The sequence below is a fragment of the Octopus sinensis genome, linkage group LG1 (genome assembly GCF_006345805.1).
Source record: "Octopus sinensis linkage group LG1, ASM634580v1, whole genome shotgun sequence".
Classification (NCBI taxonomy): Eukaryota; Metazoa; Mollusca; class Cephalopoda; order Octopoda; family Octopodidae; genus Octopus; species Octopus sinensis.
The window spans coordinates 107,125,993-107,148,604 of record NC_042997.1 but is presented as its reverse complement, the minus strand read 5'-3'; the positions used below and the strand labels follow the sequence as shown (position 1 = coordinate 107,148,604).

At 38.5% G+C, this 22,612-nt stretch overlaps 1 long non-coding RNA gene across 1 annotated transcript; it reads left to right on the top strand.

Moving 5' to 3' along the window:
• Positions 1-836: 836 nt before the first annotated feature.
• Positions 837-22,515, top strand: LOC118763777. The gene is made up of 2 exons (XR_004999528.1): positions 837-916; positions 22,448-22,515. It is a non-coding gene; the product is annotated as an uncharacterized LOC118763777 (long non-coding RNA).
• The last annotated feature ends 97 nt before the right edge of the window (positions 22,516-22,612 follow it).

The window sequence follows — 22,612 nt, the reverse complement described above, 5'->3', positions numbered from 1 at the left end:
GCTACAGTCAGATGACTGAAACATAAAAGAATACAGATAGAGTGATGTAAAATATAGTGCTAGAAAACTGTTATAAACAAATATTGTATTTGTTTTCATGTATGAATAAATATAGACTCACTGATTGGTGATTTTCTATTTCATATTGCAGGAATTTCAACAGTAAACCATGTTAGTCTATGCTATAAGGGGTGGGGAAGAGGTTGGCATCAAGGAAAGTTAACAAACTGTAAACACTTTAAAAAACGGAGCCACAATGAATGATTTGTTGCTGTGGCTAAATGGATTGTTTCTGGAGCTAAAATCTAAAAATCAACAGCATTATACTGTTACATAAAGGAGGATAATTACACGTTGCTGCTTTAAATATTTTAGGAGAGGAGATATGCATGCGCATTGAAAGTGCTTCTTGCTAGATGTTGACATCTGGTGAAATGTCCTGTGAATGAATTTCTTTCAATCAGCTGATAATACATCATCATCCTCATCACTGTTTAACGTCCGCTTTCAATGCTGGCATGGGTTTGACGGTTGACTGAGGGCTGGCAAACCAGATGGCTGCACCAGGCTCCGTTCTTGATCTGGAAGAGTTTCTATAGCTAGATGCCCTTCCTTATGTCAACCACTCCGAGAGTGGAGTTGGTGTTTTTACGTGCCACTGGCACAAGGTCCGGTCAGGCGGTACTGGCAACGGCCATGGTCAAATGGTGTTTTTACTTGTCACCTCCACAAGAGCCAGTCCGGTGGCACTGGCAACGCCCTCACTTGAGTGTTGTTTGTCACATATCATCGGCACAAGTGCCAGTAAGGCGACGCTGGTAACAATCACGCTTTTATTTATTCTCATAATGCATTTCTCAACCACCACACGCACACACACATATATAAACAACACTATCCTTTATGAAACATTTCCGTAAGTATTAAACAATGAAAATATTCAATGTTTTTAATTTTGTAGACTTTCGGTTTTTGGCGCCTCAGTTGTGTCTTTTCTATGATTTTTGAATGAGAGATGTCCTTAATTTGTGCGGGATTTGGCTGCTATTTCTAGTTACGAAAGAGATATTCTATTATTTGTGTGATATTTTGTTGATATGTCCAGGTATGGAAGAGCGATGCCTATGATTTATTTGATATTTGCCTGCTATTTCTAGCAATGGAAGCTATCTTCTTCCCTCTCCATCGCTGACTGGTTAGTTTGTTTTATGTTTTAGTTTGAGGAATATTCTCAAAATACACTCCAACCACTGAAATGTTTGGAAACCAATACTTTATTTTAATTTATCGATTGTTTCTCGGAATTACTATCGATGTGTTCCCACCAGATAGTAATTTGTTTCTTCACAACTTTCACAAAAAATGAATGGGTAATTTGAAATGAAAATTTTCAGATTGTGTTTTTATAGTCGGTTTTGTTACTGTTTGTGTAACACTACTTTTATATGTTTCCTATTTGGAAATAGATAATAAATATATTTTAGTTTTGAAGTAGGAATATATATTGATAAACACGTCACTTATAACTTACTTATAAGTGTTATTATTATACCTAAATCCTGACTCCAGCTACATATGCGCCATAGCGAGAAATATATACTCTGAAACACTAATGGACATTTTATGCATGCATGTATGTTGAAGATAAAGAAATTCGTGTTCTTTTAATCCCTATAAAAAAAAAGTACAGTTTCATAATTGCAGAAATAAAGTTGAAGAACGTGAAGAAAGAGAAAATACTTACATTAGTTTTTTAATGTACATTTAGCATTTATAGTACAATTGGAAAGTAAAGTCATTTTGTCGTAGAGAATTACGACTTAAAACTGCCGTGGAGTTTAGTGCATCCAACTATCACTATTGTGAGTGACGTGGAGTTTAGTAACATCCAACAAACACTGAGTAATTTCTCAAAAATCAGGGCTTTTATAACTGCTCATATCCGAATTCTAAGAACTGTATTTCATGAAAGATTTCATTGACGAAAATTTAGAATTCGTATCTGGGCAGTCATTTTAACCAATGAGATTACCAACAATTATGCTTGTTCAGGCAACATGACCATTACGTCATATTGCCGCCTTTTATGACTTGCTACTGTGTATATAAGGATTATGTAGGAATTTGTTGTGAAAAGAAAAGTACAATTGAATGGAGGTTATAGATAATTTATATATGTCGACTTTATTTCCTCATACTTGTAGATTTAAAATTATGCTGAAAAATAAGGCGGAGTGTCAGATTAGCTCATCGATATAAGTTGGATATTATTAGTTTTGAGTGAGGGTGGGGTTTAGATTATCTTCACCACGCATTTGAAAATGATGGCAATGAGGAAGCCTTTCATCAAAAAGTTATGAAAATCTGATTCCTACCTGCTTGTAAGACACTGAACACCATTACAATTCTTGGGTATAATGTAGTATACTGTCGTAAAAGGATGGAAAGTGGATGATTTTGTTTTTGATCGTATAATAGAATATAATTTTCTATTTGGCAACATATTTTTATAGGAAAAGATGAAAGAGAAAACATGAAAAGTATAAAAAGATGAAATTATTGAGAGAGAAAGAGGGAAGTACCTCTCTGACGAAACAAACTGAGTGAAAGAATTGGGGCGGGATTAACCAGTAGAAAATGGGTGGGGAGGGGTTTAATCTTTTTTGCTTTTAATGCTTTTTCTTTTGTTTATTCCTGTAAAAGTATGTTGCTTCAAAAAGTGTATTTCACAATGGAAACCAGAAGTGACAACAGTAATATACGAATATTTGATGAAACATGTTTAATATTCGATTGGGGTGGTCCTGTGTGGGTTTCAGCAACTTGTATACTCATTAAATTGTCATCGATTCACTCAGTTTTGTTGATCCAAATGATGACAGCATCCATAGAAGGGCGATGGATGTTCATCAAGAAGAAAAGTAACAATGCGGAATTACTATTTTACTTGTATCAGTCACTTGACCATGGCCATGCTGGAGCACTGCCTTTGAACAAATCGGCATCGAGATTTATTTTTTAGCCTAGTACTCATTTTTGTGGTTCCTTTTGCTGAACCACTAAGTTACAGAGAGCTAAATAAAGTAACACAGATCGTCAAGTGATCATTCAGAGATAAACAGATGCAGGAACACTCACACACACACACACACACATATGTTTGACAAGCTTCTTTCAGTTTCTGCCTACCAAATCCACTCATAAGTCTTTGGTTGGTCTGAGGCTGTATTAGAAGATACTTGCCCAAGGTAACATGCAGTAGGACTGAACTTGGAACTTGGTGGTTGAAAAGCAAGCTTTTTATCACACAGACAGACATTGTGCCCAGTGATCATTTATTCACTCCACATGTTCTTGAACATCCGCAATGAAATAATTTTAGAGATCGAGAATAAATCTTTATGAATCTAATTTCGTGCATCAATAACTCTTTATGGTTTCCTGCAAATGTGATTGTTTCCATCTTATATAAAATACATGTACAGTTTTCATATCAAATATATTTACGTTTATATATTGGATACATTAGTTATAATTACATACATTGTTTGCATGAAATTCTGGGATGTCACCGTTATCAGCTCCAGGTTTCTATCAAAGTATGCTTTCATTTTTTTTTAGGGGCAATTTGCTTTCACTATTTTATGTGTGGAAACTGCATGTTAACCCACATACATACACACACACACACACACACACATACATACATACATGCAGCTACCAAACAGATGTTCAGTCAAACATCTTTCTAAATTAAAAAGACAAAGGGAACATACACAAATTCATAAATCTATGCGTACATAATTACATATATGCGATCACTTGTCAATGTGATGTGTTAACAGAGAGAGAGAGAAAGAGTGATTGCGATTGATTGGGAGAGAGACAATAAGCGATAGAGAGATACTGAGCGAGTATGTGTTACTTGTAAGAGAGAGAGAGAGGGTAGAAAGAGAGAATGGCGCCAACAGTAGTAGGGAGTTGTCACTTGTTAAATGCGTGTGAATCATCGACTTCAGTTAGGGATAAATTGGGAAGTTCTTCAAAGTAAGCAGAGTAACTTACTTGTTAATTATTTCATAATGAAGCCAATTACTTCATATTATCACTAATTATTCATTTCGATTCTGCTATTCCAGACAGAGTTTGATCCTAGGAAGTAATTCGTGTGTGCCATATGAGTCATTATATCGATATCGATTTGGATATACTTACATATGTTTCTAAAAAATATATCGATTTATAGGCGCAGGCCTATAAAAAGTTCAGTGGGATATTGGTATTGCATCTGTATATCCAAACACACACACAATATTGGTTGTCACAGAGTACTACAATACATATATATACAATCTTTGGTGACAAGAGCATGTTAAGAACATAAAAAATTTTAACAAGTTCATTGAAATATTGGGCACAAAAGATTACAACAAATATATACATTCTCAAGAATTTCACCTGCGCATCAAAAAATTTAGTCTATGTCATAAGGTTTGAAGGGTGCCACGAAGTCTACATAGGGCAAACGAGCCTTACCCCCAGAGAAAGGATGACAGTTCACCGCCAACAACTGAGGGACCCCACCACAAGACAGATACCACTTAGTGGACACTTAGACCTCTGTGCATACAATAAGTCCCCCAAATTCTTAGTTTCTCCACTATACCAATGCCCAGACAACACCATAGACCAAACACGAATCGAATAAATAGAGAAAATAATCTTATTCAAATATACAGACACAACTATATATATATATATATATTAAGAGAGAGAGAGAGGGGTATATTAAGGACTGTATAAGGAAATCACATGGAGTGTAAGTTGGAATTGATTCAAAAGCCATAGAAACACTTGCTTCAGACTGAGTTGAATGGCAAACAAAATTGCAGTGAAAGTTTTGAAGAAACCAGGATGACCCAATCAAAACTGAAAACAAAATTAAAGAAAAATGTTATTACCAACGAGAAAATGAATCTCAACAATATCTTTTGTGTGTGAGCATAATTTGTGAAATTTCTATTGCTGTACCAAATTTCATTTGCGAACATTTTAAAATCCACAAAGATCACAGCTTAACTACAGTTCTTGGTAGTCCAAACCGGGTATTCAATTTATGTGAGAAGGAAAACAAAAGATGTATATATATACACACATGGAAAAACATAACCTTCAAAGGTAATAATTATTAAAATTATAAATTAGGGTATCACCATGCTGAAAATAGCAGCCATGAAACAACTGTAAATTAATTCCTTGAAGGTTATTTTTTCCCCATGCTGACCATTTGATAAGTTCGTTATTTTATTTTAAATTAACGATCTTATCCTTATTTATATAAATTTAAATTTATTTCGTCACTGTATCTACTGCGGTGATATTTTACCATATAGCATATGGAATTAGCGGGCATTTTGTACTAGCCTTGATGCATACATGCATATATATGTATGTATACGTTACGTTCGTATATAAAAGTATTCGTATGTTGTATTTATATATATGTATTTATGTTTCTTTCTGAGTGTATTCTACTGACGAGGCAAAGCATTACTAAATTCAAAGTCAGAAATCCAGGATCTAGAATTATCCAGTCATTTTTTACTAGTTTCATCTTGTCTCTTTGTCTGTTCTCCATGTTGCTATATGAAAACTTAAGGTGGTTTTGGAGTCGGTTCATGGCTGCTATTTTCAGCATGGTGGTATCTCGTAGATACCCTAATTTATAATTTTATATATATATATTCCATTAAATGGAGTCGCATGAAACGATCGTACTGCATTACGTCTGGATGGATATCCTTGTTGCTTATTTTGATTATAATCACCTCATTTTGAATTATATGGATAATACCATGCTAAATTCTGGTTCTGTATGTATGTATGTATGCATATCTTTTGTTTTCCGTGAGTCAGTTATTAAACTGCAATCATGCTGAGGCAACAATTTGTAAAGGTTTAATCCAAAATAATTTACTCCGGTAATTTTTCTTTAGCCTATGTCTTATTCTATCGGATTTCTTTTGCCGAACCGCTACATAATGGGGGCAAACACCGATACAAAGAGAGAAAGAGAGACAAAAAGTGAGAGAATGATGCAAATAAACATGTAAAACTTCTTGCGATTGATATGTAAAATAAATATCAATGGATAGAAGTTAGAGAGGAAGCAAAGACTGAAAATGTTCCACTCTCTGCTTTGTCTTTATCTCCGTGTATCCATGGATTTCTGTTGCAACAAGTCTTCATGTCGGGGACTTGGTCTCGGTAAAGCTTTTGGAGTGTAAGTTGAATCTGTTTGGTAGCTGCTAAGTGTTTTCTACATTGAGAATCTCTTGAGATCATGTGTTGAATCTGTCTGTCTGTGTGTATTTCTGCCTCTCTCACCTCTGTATATATATATACATATATATATATATATAATAAAATATTAGGGAATAAATCCAAACTTACAGGGAAAAATCAGATTTAGGTTTGAATCCAATTTTATAGTAAAATATTATATTATATTAAATTAGAAATAAAACCACTATTAGGCAAATCATACAATGAAAAACTTAAGCCAATACATAAGATTAATTAATTTATATTATTTAAATATATATCAAAATTATTAAAAAAGATAATTAATATAACACTACGATCGTTTCATGGCTGTTCAATTCTTAAAATTTTCGAGTTACAGTCATTCTTCAGGTGGTTTACATATTTAACTTGGCGAAGTTTAATCAAGTTAAATATGTAAACCACCTGAAGAATGACTGTAACTCGAAAATTTTAAGAATTGAACAGCCATGAAACGATCGTAGTGTTATATTAATTATCTTTTTTAATAATTTTGATATATATTTAAATAATATAAATTAATTAATCTTATGTATTGGCTTAAGTTTTTCATTGTATGATTTGCCTAATAGTGGTTTTATCTCTAATTTAATATAATATATATATATGTGTGTGTGTGTGTGTATATATGTATGTATGTATTTATATATGTATGTATGTGAGTATATATATATTTATGTATGTGTGTGTGTGTGTGTGCATATATATATATGTGTGTATATATATATATATGTGTGTATATATATATATATTATATATATATATATGTATATATATATATATGTGTGTATATATATATATATATATTATGTGAAATAGAAAGATGAATAATCTTGTAGTAGATTAATCAAAAGTTTAACCGATACCTTAGTAGCAAAAATCACAGCAGTAAACAGCACGGTTGGAGGTACAACCATCTGGCGTTGGTGCGGATAATTGAAATTAAAACATTATTGGTGAATTGAAGAAATGGAGCTGAACGCAGATTAAGATTCACGTCGGCGAACTCCAAGATCAAAAACGCCGTCTACCAATGCAAGGTTTACACGGACTCAGATGTCTTCACTTATGTAGGGGCATCATCCTCAAGATTGTCTTTGCGTGTCTCCAACCATTACGCAACTTTTCGGGACGTGAACAAGCGCCAGACCACGGGACTCAGTAAGCTAATATGGCGACTGAAGGATACGAACTTAAGCTATAGGCTGGAATGGTCAATTTTGTCGGTGGCCCTCCCATTTGATAGGGGCAGAAGACAGTGCAACCTTTGTGTCTCCGAACTCTTCCATATTTTGTTTGCCAGAGGCCGGATGGAAAACGGGCTCTTACAGTCGGCTTTTCGATGCCCCCATTGGCGGCGTTACACTTATCTGGCTTTCAAATAGCGTTTATAAATAATACCGGCACCCATAGCCCTTGGTAACAAATTCTGAAATAGCCTTTAAGATATCTACGATTAACCACTGCAAGGGGAATTACTCCTGTAAGACAAACGGGGCTTGGTTTTTTCACAGCGGGGGGTTTCCTTGATAAGGCAGGCTTAGATGAACACACACACACATAAAACATAATATATATATATTTTTTTCTTTCTGCCACCCAACGGTTATCACGGCAGTAGCCACTGACAGCCGAACGATCAAACGCACACACGTACACAAAAAATGTTTTCTACCCCTACGCCAACACACACATATATAGAACAGTATACACACACACACGTCTCTAAGTAGATTTTTTCTCGCCCCTTATAAAACATCCAATATTCCTTAAATAGTCAGAACTTTATTCTCGGTCACAAAGAACATCTATACACCCTCACCCACATGATTGACCGATGCCTGACCCGTTGAATTCTTCAGCCACCGGTTCTCAACATACACTGATAAACAGTTTCGCCATGGGCTCTTAGGAGCTTAGTTCGATTTGTTTTTGCTCCGCCTCTGTTCTGTTTTTGTTTTTCCAACGGATTTCCTTTTTTCTTCTGAAGAGAAAGACACAATATGGTCCAATTATTCAATCGGATTTTGGTAATTTGTGCCTTTCGAAACACGTGTAGAATGAAATAAAACGATTTCTGTTCAATCTGCGTTCAGCTCCATTTCTTCAATTCACCAATAATATATATATATATATATATATATATATATATATGTGTGTGTGTGTGTGTGTGTGTATATATATATGTGTGTATATATATATATAATATATATATATATATATATATATATATATATATATATTATATATATATATATATGTACACTCATACATACGGAACCATCACAGCTGCAATACTGGATATCATCGCCCTGAAGATGAAAACTTTAATTTAACAGTTCAAGGGCAATAACTCTTGTAGAATAAGCAGTAATACTTCCCTTAATGTTGTTAATTAAATTCTTTCGTTGAGGTTCAATATTGAATTGATACCTGTTTCAGTCAAATTTTCTTTCCGTCCTTCATTGGACAATAAAATGAAGTTGCAAAGGTCGCTTCTTGCGTGTGTATGTTCGAGTATTATTCAAACCGTTGATTCGCTTCCGCTTCTCTGACGCAGATAACCGTCTCTTTCGTGGGCCACAATATAAACATCCCGCCAATTTTGGCGAGTGCGACCGTGTTTCAGTGGAATTGCTCAAACGGTGATCCGAAATCAATCCGCTTACCGTCACCGTCCGATCATGCGAAAAAAAAAAAACAAACTATCATCAGGCGGCCATCCGTTCAATCGACGAGGTGAAAACCATCGTTAGTTTACGATTAGTGATTCTCTTCGGAGAAACTTGCTTAAGAGAACAGTTACCACACTCCGGTCTGTTGTATCTATTCTTGCGAAAGACATGATCCAGTATCCGAGACGTGGTGTAGCTCGGTGCAAAGAGGTTAGCAATATCCAACGACATCGGCGACATGAATCACTCTGTAGTGGATGCGTGGATGTATTAATAAATACATAAGTGCTTTGTAATAAATTAAAGATTTATTATCACTACATCAATTTGTAAGCAATGTTACACATCGCTTGTACAAAATGCATATTAAATAGTGGTTGCAAATAATACATATTAAAGGAATGCATAATACAGGATACACATTAAAGCAGAATATGTTTGATGGTGTGTGTGTGTGCGTGTGTGTAAATCATGCATGACAGAGTCACCTTCCTGAATATTCTTTCGTCGTCCTCATAAATGCGTGACGTTCTCTTAAACGTTGGTTCGGCTTCTCTCTGGTTACCTATTTCTCCGTTCTATTTATAACATCTCAAATAGCCAGAAAAATAGATATACCGCAAGAGTGTTATTGCGTACAGTAGGTCGCTGGTCGTCCTGTTAAACTTCGCCTGACCTGCTCGGGTCAGAGGTCGAAGGGAGACGATCCATCATTTTTTGTCAGAACAAAGAGATTCTGATTTCGCGCCTTTTTGTGCATTGGTATTTTACGACCAATGATTCTTGGGTCTGATTTCGAATCCAAGCTTTGAGAAGGAAGTGCTAATTCTTACACTACCCCCCTTCTAGTGAGAAAGCCACAGAGATCGAACGATATTGGAAATGTATTATTATTATTATTTTTATTATTTTTTTTTTTTTTTGATTGTGTGCATGTAGAAAAAATTTTTTTTTACACATTGAACGATAAAAATATGGATGAGGTTTACAATTTGTATGTGCTATATGGTGGGCAATATGTATATGTGCCCAGGCAGAATTATGTTGGCGCGTTGAAAGAGATGTGCGTCTATTGATTACTCGACCTACTAGAGGTCTAATAGAGACAAGGTATCTTTCAGTGGCGAAAAAAAAATCGAGTGATAGCACGCATGAGAACAAGATTTGTAAATGTGTGTGGATATACAGTTAGCAAAAAAATATATTTATGAGAAAGCAAACATTTTGAAGAGAAAACAAAAAATATGTACATGCAAAAATGAAAGAAATGTTCATCGGCAAAGTTCGATTTTGAAATGTTCCGTAAAAGTTCATACAGACAGTTTTTGTTTTCATTTTTTTTTTCTTTACGTACACAAATGTTCTTTGATTTCTCTGGGTGGGTGATGCAGTTATGTGTTCATTAGGAAGATGGATACGTTAGGAGTTCAGAACTTACCCGAAAAACTTGCACAAACCTTGCTGGCCATCGAACTGTTCTTCCTGATTTGGTGTGTCGGGGTTGTGCAGAATCTGTGGTGTTCGCTGGAGTTGCCGAGTCTGTTTGAGGAAAAGAGGGGACTGAATGTAAGTCCTCCTCGATGAAAGCTTTTTTTTAAACGATCAATCGAGACCGTATTTCGTTTACCTCCAATATCGAGGACGAAATACTTGGGTTCTCTTTTGATGACCTTGTAGGGCCCGGAATATGGTGGTCGAAGTTGAGAGGGTATCCCATCATTCCTCACGAAGACATGAGTCCATGTGTTGATATCTTTTGGGACACGTGAAACGACGTTCTGTTGTCTAGGGCCTGAGGGTGATACTTGCGACATGGATGTTCGTAATCGGTGCACATATTGTTGTGGGTCAGGGAAGTTTTGTGAAACAGGTTCGATCATCTGCCCAGGTAAGGTGAGTGTTGTGCCATAAACGAGTTCGGCCGGAGTATATCCCAGTTCTTCCTTAATCGTGGATCGAATTCCAAGGAGGATGAGAGGGAGATGTTCCAACCAGTGAGAACTGTCTGGAGCTGCTTTTATAGATGCCTTGAGTTGGCGGTGAAAGCGTTCCACCATGCCATTTGCTGCAGGGTGGTAAGCTGTAGTGCGGGTGTGTTTACACCCGAGGAGACGAGTCAGCTCGGTGAAAAGGTGGGAATCGAACTGACGTCCTCTGTCGGTGGTAATTGTTGCAGGTGTGCCAAAACGCGAAACCCATTGTGATATCAGCGTTTTAGCGACCGTTTCTGCTGATATATCAGATAGGGGCCAGGCTTCGGGCCATCGCGAGAACCTATCTACGCAAGTTAGCAGATATGAATAGTTCTGCGAAGGTGGCAGGGGTCCAACGATATCAATGTGAACGTGCTGAAATCGTGCATCGGGCTGCGAAAATGAACCGATTGGTGATTTTATGTGCCGGTGGATTTTCGCTTTTTGGCACGCAACACAGCACTTGGTCCATTCTCTGATATCCTTGTTGATACTGGTCCACACAAAACGGGTCGATATTAGCTTTTGAGTGGAGCGAATACCAGGATGTGACAGAGAATGTAGAGCGGAGAAAACTTCTCGACGATATTTCTGTGGTACATAAGGGCGTTGGTAACCAGTGGAAATATCACACCATATATGGGCTGTGGATGATGGTAGTGGAACATGCTGAAATTTCAGAGATGACGAATTCCGGAGCTTTAGAAGTTCTTCGTCATTCTCCTGGTCAGCTGCTATACGTGCCAGATCAATTGTAGACGTGGTGTGGATAGCATTGATCTGCGCACGTGAAAGTGCATCGGCTGCCACGTTGGTCGTCCCTTTGATGTGGCGTATATCCGTCGTGTACTGCGATATGAAGTCGAGGTGACGAATTTCTCTCGGCGAATGGCGATCCGGTTTGGTGTTAAATGCGTATACTAATGGCTTGTGGTCGGTATATATGGCAAAATTGGTACCTTCTAGCATATGACGGAAATGCTTAACGGCCAGGTATGCCGCCAATAATTCCCGACTGAATGTGCTGTATTTGGTTTCCGCGGGTTTTAACCGCTTAGAAAAGAAAGACAACGGTTGCCATATACCGTCAACAAGCTGTTGTAGCACACCTCCGATTCCGGAATCGGATGCATCAACGAGTAAACATCGTGGGGCGTCTGGTTTTGGATAAACCAACATGGTAGCGCTAGATAACGCTTTTTTCAGGGCAGCGAAAGAAACGAGTTGATCTTCGGTCAGAGCTATATCTGCGTTTTTGCAGGTTCGCTGACGTAGCAAATCCGTGAGCGGTTGCGCTATTTCAGCGAGGTGGGGCACGAACCGTCGATAGAAATTCGCTAGACCGAGATATTCCCTTAATTTGCGGAGAGATGTGGGTGGTGGAAAATCCACGATGGCCTTGACTTTCTCGGGAAGGGGACGAATTCCATTTTTATCGACTATATGGCCGAGAAAATGAAGGGAAGCAACTCCGAACAAACATTTAGTAGGGTTGATAACAATTCCGAATTTACGTAAACGTTCGAATAGCAGGTGAAGGTGTTGATTATGCTCTTCGTCCGAGTTACTGGCCACGAGTATGTCGTCTATGTAGGCATAGACGAAAGGCAAACCTCTAGTCACCATGTCGATAAACCTTTGGAATGTCTGTGCCGCGTTTCGTAAACCGAAAGGCATACGCAGGAATTCAAACATTCCGAAAGGTGTAGTCACTGCTGTCTTTGAGATGTCTGCAGGTTCGACTGGGATTTGGTTGTATGCTCGCACCAGGTCGATTTTTGAAAAGATGCGAGCTCCATGCAGCGAGCTCGAAAAGTCCTGAAGAAAAGGCACCGGATAGGCATCACTGATAGTGCTTTTATTCAGTGATCGATAATCGCCGCAAACCCGCCAATCGGTCGATGATTTTTTTGGGACGCAGTGTATCGGCGAGGACCAGTTGCTGCTGGAAACGCGGATGATTCCGAGGTCGAGCATGTGCTGGAATTCCCGCTTGACGGCCTGGAGACGATCAGGTGGTAACCTTCTGGGCCTTGCAGCAACAGGTGGACCGCTGGTTTTGATGTGGTGGGTAACGTCGTGCTTTATCGGCTGGTTATGAAAAACTGGCCGGGCGACATCTGGATAATCATTCAGGATGGAACTGTGACGAGTCGTTGTCGTAAGCATTACAGTTGGGCTGACTGTGTCCATTCGAGCGGCTATACCGCGCACAGTAAGCTTGGTGGTGGTGTCGACAAGTCGTCTGTTCTTTATGTCTACCAGGAGACCGAAATGATGCAGGAAATCGGCTCCTAAGATAGGGGTCGGCAGTTTAGCGACGACGAATACCCACTGAAATGTGCGGCGTAGTCCTATGTTTAATGTTAGGGACTGTTCACCGTAGGTTGGAATGGGTGAATGGTTGACTGCCTGAAGACAGACTGATGTCTCTTTTCTTTTTCCAGAAGTGTTGGAGACTGGGATGATGCTGACTTCCGCACCTGTGTCAACCAGGAAACGCGTGCCTGTTACACGATCGCAAACGAAAAACAGGCGACTGTGTGGGTGCGAACCAGGAACTTCCGTCGCGTTCAATTCCTGGCTGTCCCGTTTCCCGAACTGGGTGAGGAAAACGAGCACGGTACCGTACATTTTTGTGCCCGTGTTCCGAATGTTCGGTGGTACCAACACGTGTCATGCGAGCCGCGGGTAGCACTAGGGCTTCGGGACCGTCTGCCATCTCGTCGAGATCGGCTGGTGCTTCGACGCTGGGGACTAAACTTTAGGGCTTGTATTTGGGCTGTGAGAATTTGTATTTGCGCAGCTTGCTGCGTCATTAATGCACGCAAATCTCTGAAGAACTGGTTTGTGCACGGAAAGGATTGGTACTGGGAGCGGCTGGCGTCACCGTCGATACCGTTGGATATCTGTGCGGTACTTCGGCTATTTTGTCAGCTAGCTCCGCCAGTTCTTCAAGGGATGTGTTTTCTCTGGTGGACGCGAGAACAACCTGGGTATTGGAGGGCAGACGCTGGAGAAAAAGTTGCTTGAAGATTTTTTCTGGGAGCGTCTCATCTCCGAGAAGCTGTTTCATTCTCCGAAGAAGCTGGGACGGCGTTTTGTCACCCAATTCTTCCGATATCAGAAGCTGGTGAAGTCTTTTTTGTTGGGATTCTGAGGTTCTGTTTATTAACGTGGTTTTAAAAACTTCATATGAAGCAGAACCGGGTGGTGCCATGATAAGGTCGCGTATCACGTTCGTTATTTCTGGTGACAGAGAACTGATAACGTGAGAAAGTCGAGCCGCATCGCTCGATATTCTGTGAGAGGCAAACTGTGCCTCTATATGGTGAAACCACAATGTCGGGTCGTGGGTCCAGAATGGTGGAATTTTTAACGAGATCGCCGCTTGGAATGCCATGTCGATGTTGGCCGCTGGGTTTTGTTCCGGAGATTCATTGTTTTCGTCGGAATTCTCAGTTGCTTCGTTGCTGGTGATGTGCAAACTGTAATTCTTCGACGCGGTTGATGAAGCTGGTTCCAGGGAAGGCGCGATTCGTTTTACGGGGTCACCAAATGTAGTGGATGCGTGGATGTATTAATAAATACATAAGTGCTTTGTAATAAATTAAAGATTTATTATCACTACATCAATTTGTAAGCAATGTTACACATCGCTTGTACAAAATGCATATTAAATAGTGGTTGCAAATAATACATATTAAAGGAATGCATAATACAGGATACACATTAAAGCAGAATATGTTTGATGGTGTGTGTGTGTGTGCGTGTGTGTAAATCATGCATGACAGAGTCACCTTTCTGAATATTCTTTCGTCGTCCTCATAAATGCGTGACGTTCTCTTAAACGTTGGTTCGGCTTCTCTCTGGTTACCTATTTCTCCGTTCTATTTATAACATCTCAAATAGCCAGAAAAATAGATATACCGCAAGAGTGTTATTGCGTACAGTAGGTCGCTGGTCGTCCTGTTAAACTTCGCCTGACCTGCTCGGGTCAGAGGTCGAAGGGAGACGATCCATCATTTTTTGTCAGAACAAAGAGATTCTGATTTCGCGCCTTTTTGTGCATTGGTATTTTACGACCAATGATTCTTGGGTCTGATTTCGAATCCAAGCTTTGAGAAGGAAGTGCTAATTCTTACAACTCGGGAAATCATCAAAACTGAACGATGCCGGAAAAGATGGTTCTACCCACCAGAATATGCATCTTCAACGTCAAGATATCAGTATTTGTCGAACCCAAGCTGGAGCCTCATTAGCGCCCTTCTCTGGTTGCTGGCTCTGTTCAGTGTGTCCATCTGATTGTTTTGTTTCTCGATGTCGCTCGATGGAAATAGAAAACTGCGAGTCGCGGGGCAATAACAGGAACACAGAGAGAGGAATTATGCTGGCTATCAGGCAGGCATTGGAGAGAGAGAGAGACAAACCGAGAGAGGGAGAATGAGTAAGAGAGAGAGTGGGAGAAAGAGAAGGGGGGAGAGAGGGAGAATGAGTAAGAGAGAGAGTGGGAGAAAGAGAAGGGGGGAGAGAGGGAGACAGATAGGGACAGAGAGAGAAAGAGGAGAAAGAAAGAGAAAGAGAGGAAGACAGAGATAGAGTGGGAGTGAGAGACAAAGAGAGATGGAGAATGAGTAAGATAGAGAGTGGGAGATAGAGGGAGACAGAGTGTGAAAGAGGAGAAAGAAAGAGAGAGGAAGACAGAGATAGAGTGCGAGTGAGAGAGAGAGAGAGAGACAAACAGGCAGGAAGAGAGGGACGGGTGACACAACGGTGCCAGAGACAGGTAGGAGAGAGAGAGAGTCATTTTTCATCGTTTGAGAATAGCAAGTCAGAGGCGGGTATTAGTTCTTCCGTCGTTGTCGACGATGACCAAATACATTACATGGGAGAAGGAGATGGGTAAAGGTGTGTCCGGCAGTGGTCGTCCAGTCCGATACGTGCTGGGAAGTTTCCGCCACAGGTCGGGCAATGGTTGTCTGCTGGGTGTGAAAGCAAAGAGTCGGTTTTGGACCCGCATCATTCAAGCTTTCTTTGCCCTTGTAATCCTTTTCTAGGGTGCAAGATGTATCTGGGTCAATTAGTACCTCTGTCAAGGGAATATGTAATGTTCTTTGGAGTAGTCCAACCGCTTTGGTCCTCCTGTGACACCCACCTCTCATCTGTGAGTCATCAATGGTATCTGCATGCAATAGTATCCACACCCAGGGCCACGTCTTCCACAGGCTGGGTAAACCATGGGAAGGGTAGCAAACGGCCTTTAACCATTGGTGGTCTAGGGCTTGTCTACCTAAGGATGTGAACCGGTTGAGTGTGCTGAGGAAACCACTAGACAGGCTCAACGGACCAGCAAGCTTTGTGGAGGGTGAACTGCAACCTGTCTGTAGTTTTCTTGACTTCATCCTTCAACTGGAATCACATAGGAAGGGCCGAGAGAGTGAGCCAGATGCTATTGTGCAACCATCGCTCACTTTAATTCATGTCACGCTCAATTCAAGACATCACACCATCGCAGAAAGAAAGAGAATGAGAGAGAGTAAAAAGAAGGAAAGAATGAAAGAGAGTGAGAGAGAGAGAGTAAAAAGAAGGAAAGAGAATGAGAGAGAGAGAAAGAAAAGAGAATAAAGAAGGAACGAAAGAAGCTAGGAGGGAAGGAATAAAGTAACGTGATTCTGTAATAATGCATGAAATGAGAGCGGAAGAAAGAAAGAAAGAAAGCGAAGTGATTCCGTAATAGACAAAAAGATGAGAGCGAGGGCGAGAAAGAAAGAAAGGAAGGGAGAAAGAAAGGAAAAGGAAAGAAGGCGAGATAGAAAGAAAGGAAAGAAAGAAAAAATAGAAAGGGAAAAGAAGGTAAGATAGAAAGGATGAAAGCGGAAAGAAAGAAAGGAAGAAAGAAGGAAAGATGGAAAAAAGAAGGAAAAAAAAGAGAAAGATAAGAACAGGGCGAGAGGGAGAGAGAGAAAAAAGAAGGAAGAGGAAAGAAGCAAAGGAGAAGGAGAGATAAGAGCGAGAAAAGAAAAGAGAATGAAGGGTAAGAAGAAGGAAATGAAAAACAGAAAGAAAAATAAAGAAATAACGAAAATGAAAGAAGGAAAGAATGAGAGAAATGAAGGAAGAAAAATCATGTCCTCAACATGATTTCACATTATGCTAGAAATAACAGCCAACTGCCCTCAAATTGGCATTTGTTTTCATTAAATAATTAAAAGGGACATTAAGAAACATTTCTAAAATCTTTTCCCATACGTGGTATTCTTCATTCTAGAAACAGAAGCCGTGTGACTTTCAATTCACTATGTTTGTCATGTAAAAATTTGAAGGACAATTGAGAAGAATTTATAAAAGAAAGAGACCAACATATTTTCTCACATCTTTCTAGAAACAGAAAGCAAGTCCTTCAAAGTTTATAGTTTTTCGGTTGTGAATGAAAGGACACTTCGAGAAGCATCTATATAAAACACTGCTTCTTCTGCCTTCTCTCCAACCCAACATTCTCCCACACTCTTACTAAAACTTTTATATCATTAGCTCTCTCTCTCTCTCTCTCTCTATATATATATATATATATATATACAAAATCAGAAAATGGAGAAATACATCTAAATCATTAATCAACTACCAGATAATACCCAATCACATATTTTATTGAACCACTACATAAGAACATTAAGGTTAAACAAAACAGCGTACATGAATGAGTAATACAATACAATTGGTACAATCATTATAAGAGGATATAAATAAATAAATATAAATAGATATAAATATAAATATGGAGGGTTGAATTTGCAACCCCTATCTCAATTTGTATATATATATATATATATATATTATATATATATATATATATATATATATATATATATATATATATATACACTTTTACTTGTTTCAGTCACGTGACTGTGGCTGTGCTGGAGCACCGCCTTTAGTCGAGAAAATCGACCCCAGGACTTATTCTTTGTAATCCTAGTACTTATTCTATCGAGCTCTTTTTGTTGAACCGCTAGTTTACAGGGACGTAAACACACCAGCATCGGTTGTCAAGCGATGTTGGGGGGACAAACACAGACACACAAACATATACACACACATACATATATATATACATATATACGACGGGCTTCTTTCAGTTTCCGTCTACCAAATCCACTCACAAGGCTTTGGTCTGCCCGAGACTATAGTAGAAGACACTTGCCCAAGGTGCCACGTAGTGGGACTGAACCCGGAACCATGTGGTTCGTAAGCAAGCTACTTACCACATAGCCACTCCTATATGGGAGAGTATTGTAGTTCGCTTGAAGCATTGTGTATTGTTTGTAAAAAAATAAAGTGTCTTGAATGGCACAACAGAGCACTATAATAACTGTTATAATTTAATTATCCATAGTCTGATACAACATTTCGGAATATACTTGAAATACGACAGCACGCACACTGAATGCTCTCAATATAAATAAATAAAAGATCGACTTTAATCCTTTTAGGGTCGATAAATTAAGGGCCTGTTGAGTACTACACCCTCATCCAAAATTTTGGGCCTTGTGCCTAAAATAGAAAAGCATATAAAGATAGGTAAAGGGAGATAATTAGACTTTGCTGTTTGGAATATTACAGGAGGGGAAATACGCATGCGCATTAAACGTGCTTCAAGGATATTGGCTTCCGGTCAAATGTCCTTTGAATGAATTTCTTTTAATCAGCTGATAATAATAATGATATGTTTATAATACTTAAAATAAGGACTTATGATGCATTTTTCAACCAACACATACACATATAAATAACACTATCTTTTACGAGACATTTGCGTAAGTATTAAACAATGAAAATATTCAATGTTTTTTTTTTATTTTTGGTTTTTGGCGCGTAATTCTTTGCTCCTCTTCGCTCTTTTATGAATGCGAGATGTCCATGATTTGTGCAAGATTTGGCTGCTATTTATAGCTACGAAAGAGGTATGTTTATGATTTGTGCGAGATTTGGCTGCTATTTCTAACTATAGAAAAAAGATGTCTATGATCTGTTCGTGATTTGGCTGCTATTTCTAGCTATGGAAGCTACCTTCTGCCCTCTCCGTCGTTGCATGGTTAGATTGTTGTGTGTTTTAGTTTGAGAGATATTCCGAAATACTTTCCAACCACTGAAATGTTTGGAAACCAATACTTTATTTTAATTTATCGATTGTTTCTCGCTATTACTATCGGGTACTATTTAAGAAGAATGGTCCCGGTGCGCGTACTCGCGCATCTGCGCTTACTCTCTGTTTTTGTTTTTTATTTATTTTGCTAGATAGTCGTTGTAGGATCGACTAGTCACGACTAGCTAGCGCGAATGAGCGAGTGCGCGCACCGGGACCACTCTTTATAAATAGTACCTTAATTTCGATGTGTGTCCAACCAACTAGTAATTTGTTTCCTCATAACTTTCTGAAAGTACCTTTTCAGATGGTGGAGATAAGGATTAAGTAGGAATTTGTTGTGAAAAGAAAAGTACAACTGAATGGAGGTTGTGGATAATTTATACACGTCGAGTTTATTTCCTCATACCTGTAGATTGAAAATTATGCTGAAAAATAAGGCCAAGTGTCGAAATAGCTCATCCACATAAGTTGGATATTATTCATTTTGAGGGGGATTTTTAAAAATTATCTTCACCACTCATTTGAAAATTTGGGGGGCATAGTTTCGATTGCCTGGGGGGCATAGTTTCGGTTGTAGTAGCACAGGCGAAACTTCGCCTTATGGGCGATCCGTCGGTATAGGTACCATAAGTAAAGGACGTGGTTTTGTTTACATTTCCGAAGATAGCAGAAACCCTTTTCTCCCACCCATAACACAAACCCTAACCCCCCATATATATATAAAAAAAAAAACACTTTCTTGAAATGTATCCGGTACTTCCGGTACCCATATCGAAGTTGCGCCTAATAATGTTTACCGTCGTTAAAGGATGAATTTGTTTTTGTTCGTTAATAAAATATAAATTCTTATTTGGCAAAATATTTTTAGATGGTGAAAGAGAAAGTATTAAAAGGTGAAATAATCGACAGAAGAAAAAGGGAATTACTTCACCAACGAAACAAAGGGAACGAAAGAAGTGGGAAAGGATTAACCAGTAGAAGATGGGTGGCGGGGGGTTTAATCTTTTATACTTTTAATGGTTTTTTTCTTTCTTTCCCTAAAAATCTGTTGTTAAATAAAAAATCTATATTCTATGAAAGTAAATTGTCCTTCAAAAAGTGTATTTTACGATAGAAACCAGAAGTGGCGACAGTAATATACGAATATTTCATGAAACCCGTTTGATATTCGATTGGGGTGTTCCTGTGTGGGTCTCGGCAACTTGTATACCCCCGTTAAATTGTCAGCGATTCACTCAGTTTTGTTGATCCAAATGATGACAGCATCCATACACAGACTATAGAAGGACGATGGATGTTCACGAAGAAGGAAGACGATGATGTGGAATTACTCTTTTACTTGATTCAATCACCTGACTATGGCCATCAGAACTTATTTTTTTTAGCCTAGTTCTTATTCTGTTGTTGCCTTTTGACGAATCATTAAGCTATGAAGAACTAAATACAGCAACACTGATTGTCAAGCGGTCACGGGACACAAACACACACACACGTGTGTGTGTTTGTGTACGACGGGGATCTTTCAGTTTCTGTCTACCAAATCCGGCCCCACAAAAAAAAAAAAACTCGGATTTTTTTGCGTGGTATCAAGTACCCTGACCTCCTAGTATGCTGCAAAGTTCTTATTTTTGTTCCGAAAAGTGGGGAGGGGGTTCGCCCACCATATCCCGGAATCATTGGAATTTTTTTTTTCTTACTCAAAATCGTGCGAGTGAAAGAATCAAATAATACCTAAGTGATGTTTCATTTGCAGATGAGACTGGGGAAGAGAATTGGATCAAAATTTACCATAACTTTTTTTCTGATACAAATGAAAGAATAATTTATCGACACAAACAAAAATTAATTGATGGATATATACTTCAGCAATTTTCATCAATTTCATGGCCTTTTTTTGTGTGTGTGTTTAAAAAGAGTTTTTTTTACCCTACCCGTTTAAGTGTATAGTACAGAAAAAGAATTTGACTCATGCAAGCATAAAAATTTTCACAATAAAACGATGGTGATGATAATGATGTGCAAAACAAGTACCCGCTAAGAAAAACCACTTTTCCATTCTTTTGTGGGTCAGGCAGACGTTTTTCTGCCAGATGGCCTTCTTCTTGTGAACCCTCACTAGTTTCCAAGCAAGGTAATATTTCCCCATGTCTGCACATATTTTCATGTTGATGTGCATTGACATGTGTTAAGTGATATGAAGACACAAAAACACACAGGACTACCTTCTTTGAGTTTCTGTGTATGAAATCCACTCAGATGGCTTTAGATGCACTGCTGCTATTAAAGAAGACACTTGCTCAAGGTGCTGCTCTGTGAGACTGAACTTGAAATCACATGGTTGGAAAACAAAGTTGTTCAAATTTTTTTTACCTAATTTTCTTGGCTTTTCATCATTCATTAATGTTTATTCTTGCTTCATCTATCATAAAAAATGTAGTTCCAGCAGTTCTCCATGTGACAACATGACCTACTAGAAATAACAGCACATTTCTCTTCAATTTCTCCTATGGGTTACAAATATTGAAGACTGTATTGAATGACATAATTATAGATATAGAATGTTAGAGAAATAGACAGGATGTTCATGGATGGAATGTCTATGATCACATGTCTGCTCCTGTGAGAACTGACCTGGATCTAAACAACAATGTCAAGTTATATTTCTGGAGAAAGATTAATGTTAGTGTCCACCATTCTGTAGTTTTATTTTAAAACTCTTACACAATGTGAAGGTGTCAGTGGAGTTTACAAATATAGAAGCTTCACACAATATTCTATGATGTAAATTTTAATAAATGAAGTTCATTGTCATCTTTTGATATATGTTGTCTATACTGGAAGCGATTCGATGGTTTGAGCTGGGTTGGCAAGCTGGGGAGTTGCAGCACACTCCAGTGTGAATTTTTATGGTTCCGAGAGCTAAATGCCCTTCCTCATGCCAACCACCTCACAGTTCACATGTTGCTTTTATGTGGTGCCACTTTGACATGGCACTGCACATCTGCTTTTATGAAGAAAGGTCACAAGTGTTTTTTGCCACCAGACGGATGAGTCTGAATATTTCTGAGGAGTACAGGTCTTCTTGGGTACAGCTGGGTGCCAGGCATCTTTGTCTTTATCATATCACCTGAAACTCTCCCATATCTTCTTGGGTGTCCCACTTCCATCTACTTTGAGAGATTGGCATTTCTTTATGGAACTCCTTCGTTAAAGTAAATGTTTGTTTCTGCAGTTTATCTCCATAGAATTGAATCTCTATTTTATAAGTAGCCTCTACACTTTACACTGCTGTTTCTCTATAATTTCAGAACATCAGATGACAGAAGAAGCATCCTCAATATCTACCGTGTTTTAAAGACTAAAGGAAAATATTATACAAAACAGATGCATAACGTGGTTTTTACAAATCTGTGGAAGAATTCCTCTGAAACTTTTGCTCTGAAATAATATTATTAGCCAAATTTCTGAACATT